The sequence below is a fragment of the Sarcophilus harrisii genome, chromosome 6 (genome assembly GCF_902635505.1).
Source record: "Sarcophilus harrisii chromosome 6, mSarHar1.11, whole genome shotgun sequence".
Classification (NCBI taxonomy): domain Eukaryota; kingdom Metazoa; phylum Chordata; class Mammalia; order Dasyuromorphia; family Dasyuridae; genus Sarcophilus; species Sarcophilus harrisii.
The window spans coordinates 24,335,027-24,347,229 of record NC_045431.1 but is presented as its reverse complement, the minus strand read 5'-3'; the positions used below and the strand labels follow the sequence as shown (position 1 = coordinate 24,347,229).

General features: G+C 32.8%; 1 long non-coding RNA gene across 1 annotated transcript; it reads left to right on the top strand.

The window, feature by feature from the left end:
• Nucleotides 1-601: 601 nt before the first annotated feature.
• Nucleotides 602-11,497, top strand: LOC116419936. Its single transcript, XR_004230264.1, has 3 exons — nt 602-722; nt 7,921-7,948; nt 11,407-11,497. It is a non-coding gene; the product is annotated as an uncharacterized LOC116419936 (long non-coding RNA).
• The last annotated feature ends 706 nt before the right edge of the window (nt 11,498-12,203 follow it).

The window sequence follows — 12,203 nt, the reverse complement described above, 5'->3', positions numbered from 1 at the left end:
GTTGAGTATAGGAATATTATTCAACATGAAGAAATCTATTCACAAAATGATCACATTGAATTTTCAAAGGTTTGTTTATAACAAAATACATTCATGCAAAAATTGGCAGGATACAATTGAAAAGAAAGCCATTGGCAGATCCAAATTTCATGTTGGACAATTTAGATTAACTGACAGTTGTTTTTTAATGCTTCATTGCTTTTCATGAGTATATACTGCATTTTAATACTTTGCTGATCTATTTAAGTGAGTTTTCAGACAGATAAATGTATTTAATAGTATGATGAATGAAGTCAATAAAATATCTGATCTCTCTGCTGCAATTTTATCGACTACTAATAGTCCTTGAAAGTTATTTAAATCATGAATCAAAACTTACAGCTACTGAAATAATTTTCCTTATGATCTTTTTTCAAGTAACCATAAAGAAAACTAAGTTTATACTTAGTAAATGTAAATGACTCCAAGGAAAACATTTCTCCCTTGCTAATTTTCTGATTATAACTCATGCTTATTTAGCTTCTTATAGCTTTGAAAGTGCTTTTCTCATAATGACCATATGATGATGGTAGTGAAAATATTATCATTCCCATTTTATAGATAAGGAAAATGAGATTCAGATAGATTTGCTTATGTCACAATGACACTTCATATGGAGCCAAGACTTCCTATTAGATCTCTCTTGATTCAACACTCTGCTATATTCCTCCATGACTCTGAAGGTAAGGAACATGGATATATTTTCTTTTTCTTTTTTTTTTTTTTATTTAATAGCCTTTATTTTACAGGATATATACATGGGTAACTTTACAGCATTAACAATTGCCAAACCTCTTGTTCCAATTTTTCACCTCTTACCACCCCACCCCCTCCCCTAAATGGCAGGATGACCAGTAGATGTTAAATATATTAAAATATAACTTAGATACACAATAAGTATACATGACCAAAACATTATTTTGCTGTACAAAAAGAATCAGACTCTGAATTATTGTACAATTAGCTTGTGAAGGAAATCAAAAATGCAGGTGTGCATAAATATAGGGATTGGGAATTCAATGTAATGGTTTTTAGTCATCTCCCAGAGTTCTTTTTCTGGGTATAGCTAGTTCAGTTCATTACTGCTCCATTAGAAATGATTTGGTTGATCTCGTTGCTGAGGATGGCCTGGTCCATCAGAACTGGTCATCATATAGTATTGTTGTTGAAGTATATAATGATCTCCTGGTCCTGCTCATTTCACTCAGCATCAGTTCGTGTAAGTCTCTCCAGGCCTTTCTGAAATCATCCTGTTGGTCATTTCTTACAGAACAGTAATATTCCATAATATTCATATACCACAATTTATTCAGCCATTCTCCAACTGATGGACATCCATTCAGTTTCCAGTTTCTAGCCACTACAAAAAGGGCTGCCACAAACATTCGTGCACATACAGGTCCCTTTCCCTTCTTTATAATCTCTTTGGGATATAATCCCAGTAGTAACACTGCTGGCTCAAAGGGTATGCACAGTTTGATAACTTTTTGAGCATAGTTCCAAACTACTCTCCAAAATGGTTGGATTCGTTCACAACTCCACCAACAATGAATCAATGTCCCAGTTTTCCCACATCCCCTCCAACAATCATCATTATTTTTTCCTGTCATCTTAGCCAATCTGACAGGTGTGTAGTGGTATCTTAGAGTTGTCTTAATTTGCATTTCTCTGATTAATAATGACTTGGAGCATCTTTTCATATGACTAGAAATAGTTTCAATTTCTTCATCTGAGAATTGTCTGTTCATATCCTTTGACCATTTTTCAATTGGAGAATGGCTTGATTTTTTATAAATTAGAGTTAATTCTCTATATATTTTGGAAATGAGGCCTTTATCAGAACCTTTAACAACATGGATATATTTTCACCAAGAAATCTGGGGCTACCCAACTTGTCCTTCCGCCATATGCAAACATACCTCTTCCCTTATCACATTCCAGCAATTATTGTGTTGTATTATTTACTTATTGTTAAGGGTTGGGATGAAAATTAATCTGGACAGTATGTCAGATCATATGCCAATATGTAAAAATTGACTCAAATTTGTAAGAATTCAAGCTATTCTCCAATTGATAAGTGGTCAAAGGATATGAACAGACAATTTTTAGATAAAGAAATTAAAGCCATTTATAGTCATATGAAAAGGTGTTCTAAATCACCATTGATACAAGAAATGCAAATTAAGACAACTTTGAGGTTCTACTACACATCTCTTAGATTGGCTAAGATGACAGGAAAAGATAATGAGGAATTTGGAGGGGATATGGGAAAACCGGGACACTAATACATTGTTGGTGAATTTGTGAAATGATTCAATCACTCTGGAGAGCAAGTTGAACTATATCCAAAGGGCTATCAACTGTGTATACCCTTTGATCTAGCAGTGTTTCTACTGGGCTTCTATCTTTAAAAGATCTGAAAGGAGGGAAAGGGATTCACATGTGCAAAAATGTTTGTGGCAGCCTTTTTTTTTTTTTTTTTTTTTTTTTTGGTAGTGTCAAGGAACTAGAAACTGAGTGGATGCCCATCAGTTGGGCAAGGCTGACTTAGTTTTGGTATATGACTATAATGGAACATTATTATTCTATCAAAAATAATCAGCAGGATGATTTCAGAGAGCCCTGGAGAGACTTACATGAACTAATGCTGAGTGAAGTGAATAGAAGCAGGAGATTATTGCACTTGGCAACAGCAAGATTACATGATGATCAACTCTAATACATGTGGCTCTTTTCAACAATGAAATGATTCAGGCCAGTTCCAATGGTCTTATGATGGATACAACCATCTATTCCCAGAGAGAGCAATGTGGAGACTGAGTATGGATCGTAACGTAGTATTTTTACTTTTTTGTTGTTGCTTGCATTTTGTTTTCTTTTCCATTTTTTCCCCTTTTTGATCTGATTTTTTCTTGTCCAGCATGATAATGTGGAAATATGTATGAAAGAATTGCACATGTTTATCACATAATGCATTACTTGCCATCTATGGGGTGGTAGGTAGAAGGGAGGGAAAAATTTGGAACACAAGGTTTTGAAAAGATGAATGTCAAAAATTATCTATGCATGTGTTTTGTAAATAAGATGCTTTAATAAAGAAAAAGACAAAAGAAAATATAAAAGGGCTGGGAGGGAAAAGAGAGACGAGAAACAAATCAACTTCCTGCAGGATATAAATGCAGAGAAAATCTCTATTTCTTGATTCCCCTTGAGATAGTTTGCAACAATTTCTAGTCTCATCCAAATCCTAGCATTTATTGCCTTACCATGTTTTTATGCTTTCTGGGTTTAAAAATAATTAAAAAAAAATCATTCTGTGAAAAGATCTGCATTTAATTACTTCCTTCCTCTTAGCTTTTGAGAATTAGAAGGATCACATGCTAATGATTTGTAGTTCTAACAATATTTGAATTAGCTGTGTCAAGAAGTTTCATCTATGAAAATTTTGGAAATGCAAACATAGCTAACAAAAATGACCCAATTTCCCTCAATAATATATGGTGATGCTCAAAATTGATAATATGTGCTAAAATACTTAAAAAAGTGAAAAGTGTTACAAATACACAAGTTGTTACTGTTATCCTCATCATAGCATAATAAATTTACTGATCAGGCAGGGTACCCTCTCCTAGTTTCTTCATTCTCAAGTTTTATCAATTTTGTCAATAGCATAGATTAGGTGTCAGGAAGACCTGATTTCACATGCATCTTCTGAGAATTTCTATCCTTGTACCCAGAGGAAACTCCTAGGCTCTTTAAGGCTTCACTCCATTTCCTTATCTGTAAAACTGGATACCAATATTTGCAATGTTTATCTCCAAAGTCTGCTTAAAGAATCAAATCAGGAATACATGTAAAACAATCCAAAGCATTAATGAAATACAAAAAAATACAATTATTCTTATTATGTATAAGAAATCACAAACACAGAATGAGGAAGTAATGTCTAAGGATTTTCAAATAGTATGACAAACTTTGAGACAAATGTAGATCTTCCAACAACAAATCCAATTTTCTGAATTTTCTGTATGTTATCTGATAATACATTTCATCATTAATGACCCATAGATGAACCAGAAAACAGAATCTAATTATAAGTATTTCTGTTATTTCTATTTTTCAATATATGAATTTCAGAGCAATTTGCCCAATATCCCTATATGAGAGCAAGCCTAGCAAAGTCTTGGAGGAGATTTATTCTTCAATCCTCTCGGTTATGTATCTGGGAGAAGATAGTATCTTTCTACCTCTTATCATAACTTGGGAAAATAAAGGACCCAGATCAGTTTTTTAAAATGAAAATACTAAAGAATAACAAAAGGAGTTATAATTTAAAGATCAGATGACCGAGGGGAAATCCAATATGACTGAGTAGAGGCAGACACTCACCTAAAGTTCCCCAAATTCCCTTCTAAACAATTTAAAAATAATGTCTCATTTCCAATTCCAGAACTACAGAAGCAATACAAGTTTGAGATGAAACATATTTCAAACCTAAGGTAATATAGAAAACCAGCAGGAAAGGTCTAGCACAAGCAAGCAGTAGCCACACCGAAACAAAGCACTCCAGGAGCAGGCTTTGGAGCAGACAGAAGCAGCTTTGGGATCTCTAAGTCCCAGACAATAAGAGGGTTAGAAGCTGGTCATGTAATTTACAGGGGAACTTTGTAGTGATCCTGGGTTCAGTACCTGTTGCATCACCCATACAAAGTTTGAGTCAAAGTCCAAAGATTTAAGAGAAAAATGAGCACTTCTGGCCATAGAAGAATAAGGGACCTACTTATAGTTTCAGAAGGAAAAGACTAATTGTGTTCACTCACAGGAAAATAAGGACCTGACTTTCCATTCCAAGTCAAAAAAGCAACACTAGAACTTGCAACTGCATGGTCACAGGACAGGATAACCATGAGTGCCAGCATTTGTGGCTATATGGGAATAATGTTGCATTGTTCAGATGTGATTCTGAGATGCAGTCCCCAGGCTAAAAGGAGCAAAAGTAGTTCCTTATGGCCTGAAGAGAGTGGGAACACTGATAAAAATAGATTCAAGATAAAAAACCACATGTTTATAGTTACTTATAGACAAGAGTACAGGTCAAGAATACAGTGGTCATGCCTCTCATTAGATCATACAATCTTAAAAATCCTAAACATTTACAAATACCTAAAACTTGTTCTGAAAAGAGTAGGATGAAAAATCTAAAGCTTGGGACAGTGAAATTTCTGTCCCAAGGACAGAGTCCCACTTAAAAGAAAGTTAAAAGTAAAGAAATAGACTGGGAAAATGAACAGACAATAACAAAAAAAAAAAATCTGTCTATATGATGACAGGAAAGATCAAGATATAAACTCAGAAGACAACAAATAAAAACAGGTACAAGCAAAGTTTCAAAAAAAAATGTAAATTGGGCACAGGTACAACAAGGATTCCTGAAGAGCATAAAAATAATTTTAAAAATCAAGTAAGAGCAAAAAAGAAAACACTGAGAGAATAAGTGAGAGTGATGCAAAAAAAGTATTTTTAAAAACCCCAGTAAATAGCTTGGGGAAAATTTACACAAGCAACTGAAGAAAATAACTAAAAAAATCAGCCAAATAATAAATATAGAAATAAAAATCCACTGAGAATTCCTAAGAAAAAATTGGACAAATGGAAAAAGAAGTTCAAAAATTCAGTAAAGTAAGTAATTCCTTAAAAATTAGAATTACAGGTTTGGAAGCTAGTGTCACTGTAAGAAATGAAAAAATAAGCAAACAAAATCAAAAGAATGAAAAAAAATGAAGAAAATGTGAAATATTTCATTAAAAAAACAAATATCTTGGAAAATAATTTGAGAAGAGATCATTTTTAAAAAATCTTGAACTATCTGAATGCCTTAACAAAAGAAAATTGGAGAGATTAAAAAATAGACACTGCATTACAGGAAATTTTCAAGGAATACTTCATCAATAAACTAGAACTAAAATGAAAATGGAAAGAATACACTGATCATGTCTTAAAATAGACCTCAAAATTAGAACTCTAAGATGTGTTATAGACAAATTCCAGAACTCCCAAGGCAAGGAGAAATATTGCAAATTGCTAGAAAGAAATAATTCAAATATTGTGGAGTCCTAGGATCACACAAGATTTTGTAGCTTCTCCATGAAGGAAAGAAGAGTTTTTAAATATTCCTGATGAAAAGACCAGAACTGAACAGAAAATGTGACTTTCAAATATAAGACTCAGGAAAAGTATAGAAAGATAAACATGAAAGAGGAATCATAAGAGATTCAATAAAATTAAACTATTAAAAAACCTTTATGGGAAGATGATACCTATAATTCTTAAAAACTTTATCATTATTAAGCCATTTAAAAGAAGTGTGAATGCATATACCTACATACATATATACATATATATGTGTATGTGTATATGATTATGTAGATTATTATTTTATTATAAAAAGTGACAATCAGGATGCTTTCAGAAAAAACTTGGGAAGACTTATCTGAACTGATGAAAACTGAAGTGAGTAGAATCAAATTAACATAGTAAATAGTAACAGAAATATCATACAAAGAGAAATTGTCAAGGACCCAGCTATTTGATCAAGACAATGGTCAACTGCAAGTCTGAACAACTTATGATGAAAGTTATAATCTACCTTCACAACAATAACTGATGGAGTCTGAATGCAGATCAAAGCATGCTCCTCATTTTTTCTTTTGTGTGTGTGTGTATGTGTGTGTATGAATATTTTTTGCAATATTTCTCATATGGAAATGTCTGCACATGTATAATTAATACTAAATTGCTTATGTCCCCCTGGAGTAGAAAGAAGAGGGATGGAGAGGATTTGAAACTCAATTTTAAAAATGTTGATTTTTTATGTAATAGAGAGAAATAAAATAAGGAACAGAAAATATATGGATGAACAAACTGTGAATAAATGAATTAGATGACCTACTTTTTGGTCTGGGTGCTCTCACATATTTATCTTATATCCTGGGGCAGATCATTTTTCCAATATGAGCTCTATTTTCCTCCATTATAAAACAATAGAAGATTTGACTAAATTATCTCAAAGGATCCTTCCAGTTCTCACCTTTTATAATCATAGTTAGAAGAGTTTAAGAAGATCTTCTCCTGAATGTCCTGAGTATGCAATTGGAATACTCTGAATCAATAGTAGCTAGAATATATATAGCCTTTCAAGTTTGAAAAGTGCTTTAAAAATATGGCCTCATATTATTCTTACAGGAAAACTTAGAAGGAAGTATTTTCATTTTCACCATTTTAAAGAAGAGGAAACTGAGTCCAGCAAAGTTTAAGTAACATCCTCATAGTCTCAGAAGTACTAAGTGTCTGAAGCTGGATTTGAACTTAGGGTTTTCAGACTCTAGGTTCAATGGTCTACCCACGGTACCACCCACTGCTATTGTCCTGCCCTGACTTTAATGGTGATTTGTCTTCATTATTGCTATATTCCTTTAAAACCAATAATAGTGATTTGTAATATTGGAATCTCTGTTTATGACTTACACATTACAGCATGAAGGGACACTGTTTCATATAAATACCAATCTTCTACAACTTATGTTGTTTACTTGAGTTAACTGGGCACAGATATGTTGTGCTACAAAAAAACCATTTATCTAGTAACCTCAAGTTGTTCAAGCCTGAACATAGGGATTATCCCCCTTAATTGGGAGAGGGGACATACATTTCAATAAAAAATCTAGGAATGAGGAGGAAGAATGCAGCAGAGGTAGCAATAAGGAGGCACTAATTGTTCCCTCTTAAGTTCTCAAAAAGGTTTGGTAATGGGACTTTGATCCATATGCTTACAATTGCTTTGCCAATTATTCAACAAGCCTTTATATGCTTACTATGTTCCAGATGGTGGTGAAGGAAAAACTTTCAGAAGGTAGGATTCTAGCTTTGATCTCATTAATAATTCTTATTTTCTAAAACATCAAAAACAAACCATGTTAACTCAGAAAAAGGACACTGGATGTGCAACAGAGAGATGCTAAATTAGAATGTCAAGTCTTCCACTTGCTACCTATGTACTTGCACAAATCTCTTTTTCCTTGGCCATAAATGAACTCAACTGTAAAAAGATTAGATCAGATTAGAAGTCCTCTAAGAACCCTTCTAATTATGAATCTATGGCAACTTCAATGTAATAGAAAATTTTGTATTTAGCACAATTTTTTGAATATATATTCTAATTGTACCCCATCCCAATGTTCATGATTTGTTCTAGAATGGATCTTTGTCTGAAACATTATATATTTCATTGTTCAATGATTTTTTTTTAAAATATACTTACTTGTTTGAAACTAAATTTAAAAAAAATACAAAAAAATAGAAGAAAAGTCAGGAAATGAAAATGGAAAAGAAAACCTCCCCCAAAATACTGTAGTGTGCCTAACAGAACATCAATTCAAAATATGTAACAATAAATTATATTAATAGAATAGATTATATATGTCTATTTTTTGTCTATGAATGTCTATTTTTTCTTTTCTCCTTATAGGATATTCTTTTGTTCTCTGTTATACACTTTTAACTTAATTTTTTTCTTTTCTTTCTCTTTTTTCTTTTTTTTCCTGAGGTAATTGAGGTTAAGTGATTTGCCCAGAGTCACACAGCTGGGAAGTATTAAGTGTCTGAGGCCAGATTTGAATTTGAGTTCTCCTGACTTCAGAGCAGGTGTTCTATCCACTATGCCATCGAATGCCCCTCGTTTCTCCTTCCAAAGAGGCTACAGGAGGGAGAGAGAGAGGGAGAAAGAGAGGGAAAGAGAGGGAGAGAGAGAGAGAGAGAGAGAGTGTGTGTGTGTGTGTGTGTGTGTGTGTATAATGAGTACCAAGTGATAAGGTTGAGTTCAGGTACCAAATGATGGAATTTGGTAACAATTCACATGAAGAAATCAAAATGGCTTTCTCTTTGCTGAAAAGTGCATTTATTTATGAGAAGAGATTACAGAAAAAAAAAAAAGAGGTAAAACAGGTACCAGATATGGTAAATACATATGGGAGAGCATACGTTAGCTAGAAAGGGGGTTTTAAAAATTAACAATGGAAAAGTCAAGTTCCCCAAAGAATTCACAATTAACCAAGATAAAGGGAATATACCACATTGTGGTATTATGTTGTGAGAAATGACCTTCAGTAAAGTTTTCTCATTACTGCACTCTTCTCTCTACAAAAAGACTCAGCTTTTGTTTCCTGAACAACCCATAATTTCCTCCAAATTAAGTAATATAAAAGGGGAACCATACCAGTCTCTTTTGATTGGATGCTTCCAAATTTGATTAAAGAAAATGCAAAATGAGATTTTATAAAATATGGTATTCTGATAGGTTAATAGATTAGCTATGAATAATTATGGTAATGAAGGATTGATACCATTTTGCACAATCAGTACTAGCAAGAAGAGGGCTTACTTCACCAGCAAATGGTGAGGCAAGACAGAGGGTTAGGAGTGGGGTTAGGATCAGGACAAAACAGGTCTGGAGCGTCTGAGTACTGAAGTCCCTGTTTGAATACTTGGGTACCATTGTTTGAGTGAGAAGGACTATGTCATTTCTCATGAGAAAGAATAAAGACTTTTTCTGATCTCCAAATCAGACTAAAAACTTGTGATTCTGGTGATCATTATCCCACACACTGCCATTAACTGGCAGGCAAAATACATATAGGAGTTTAGCATCCCAAAAAAGTATATTAACTATAGCAAGGAGAAAGACATCATGAAGAATGGTGGGAGGACACACTACAAATCAGAGCATTGTGATGGGCTAACCCAGTAATGATTCCACAAAGATGGCATACACCATAGGTAAATTATAAGGGAAATTGAACATTGTCAATTTCATATCATAACTTGGCTTTCTGATTGGATACAGAAAGATGAGTTTCCCAAGACTTCCACAGGAGTGGGACAGTAAGGCTGAATTTCTCCCAATTTCCTTCTCTATCTCTCAACCACACATACCCTTGTTTGACTCATAATTGCCTCTGTAAACCTGGTTAAGTCATTTAATCTCTCATTTTCCCAAAGAAATTTCTGAAGCTACCACTTACTTTAGACTTGATTCTTTTCACTGATAGGAAACAAGTTTATTCCCTGGAAGTTTCCCAGTAATGTCAAATCACCTGTCTGGACACCCTTCCCTTGAAGCCCCCAAATAAAGAGTTCTTTTGTTTTTCAGGAACTGGTTCTGGTTTCCTTAGACTTAATTTCTTCTGAGTTTATTGAATTTTTTTTTCTTCAGTTCCCTTTTACCAAGGAGATCCAGTAAACAAAGACTGAATATAGTATAAAAGAAATAAATGGATTCTGTGTCTTTGGGGTCCAGTATTCAAATATTTATGCTTTTATTTTTTTCTTTGGCTATTAAAAGTTTCAAACTACTTCCCAGAATTTTACATTAATTTTTTAAAATTATATCACACTTCTCCAAATATTATTGGACCACCAGTTTCAACTATGTAGAATACAAATGTGTACTAGAAGGCAAGCTGAATCATTTTACTCTACTGTAAAAATGCATTTTGCTATGGAGAAGAATCATTTGAAAAAACTGTATCTGTTCCATTCTCATATTTTCATTAAGAAAACGTTTATCAAATATGTAGAACATTCTCATAAACATTTAATAAAAATGAGAAAGTTGGTATATGGGTCACTAATTATTAATGTTCTCTTTATTGTCTTTTGGGGTTTGTAATATCATCTGAGACAAATCTAAGTTCTTTTGGTATCTTACTTACCCTGACATATCTTATAAAATAATCCCCAATAATTTCAATGTTGCTTTCAGCATGAATTTACTTGGTTTAGCCACTTTTTTCAACTATTTCTTTTTGGTCCTATTTTAATCCCAATTTAATACAAACATTGATTTCCATAATAATAACAATAATTTTATCAGTCATCATAAAATAATTAAGCCAATAAGAATTTAAGTACTTACTATGTGCTATGTACTGCACTGTTATGAAATATGCAACATAAATATGAAAAAATAGGCACAAACAAAAGATATGCCCAGAATAAATTGAAGCTAAACTTAGGAGGAAACAATAATATAAAGAGGTATTAGCAAAATCTTTTTTGAATAAAAAAAAGGACTAAATAATTTTTTTACAATTTCTTTTCCCCAAAAATAGTATTATATAAAAAGAATGACAATCAACACAAGTATAATTTTTAAAAAATAACAGAGATTTGTTTTAATTAAATAGAAATTCATTTTTATGAATTCCTATTCCATATTGATTTTATTTAAATATAGATATTAGTTATCTATATATATGTAAAATAGATGAATTATAAGAGAATCAAAACTTATCAGTTCATTCTATCTTACAGGTTTACAGTTGTATCCAGTGACAAAATAGATATAATTCTACATTTTCTCCATTAGTTGAATAAAGCTAAATATGAATAAATAACTGCTTTGGCTGAATTTTTCAGTTTTCAATCTGTGGTTTTTACATTCCATTTATAATTGTGTTCATATACATACAAGAATTCAATCAGCTCAGTTGAATGGCAAATTTATATGATTACACAATGGAATCGAAGGCCTAAACAATTTCTACTGTTGCTTATCTCTCTAATGGATGATGTCATTCCCCTGTATTAATGAGGTACTAAAGTTGAACTCCTTCATGGAAGTGCAAGGGAAATATAATTTTTTTAATTTAATAGCCTTTTATTTACAGGTTATATGCATGGGTAACTTTACAGCATTAACAATTGCCAAACCTTTTGTTCCAATTTTTCACCTCTTACCCCCCACACCCCCTCCCCCAGATGGCAGGATGACCAGTAGATGTTAAATACATTAAAATATAAATTAGATACACAATAAGTATACATGACCAAAACGTTATTTTGCTGTACAAAAAGAATCAGACTCTGAAATATTGTACAATTAGCTTGTGAAGGAAATCAAAAATGCAGGTGGGCATAAATATAGGGATTGGGGATTCAATGTAATGGTTTTTAGTCATCTCCCAGAGTTCTTTCTCTGGGCGTAGCTGGTTCAGTTCATTACTGCTCCATTGGAAATGATTTGGTTGATCTTGTTGCTGAGGATGGCCAGGTCCATCAGAACTGGTCATCATATAGTATTGTTGTTGAAGTATATAATGATCTGGTCC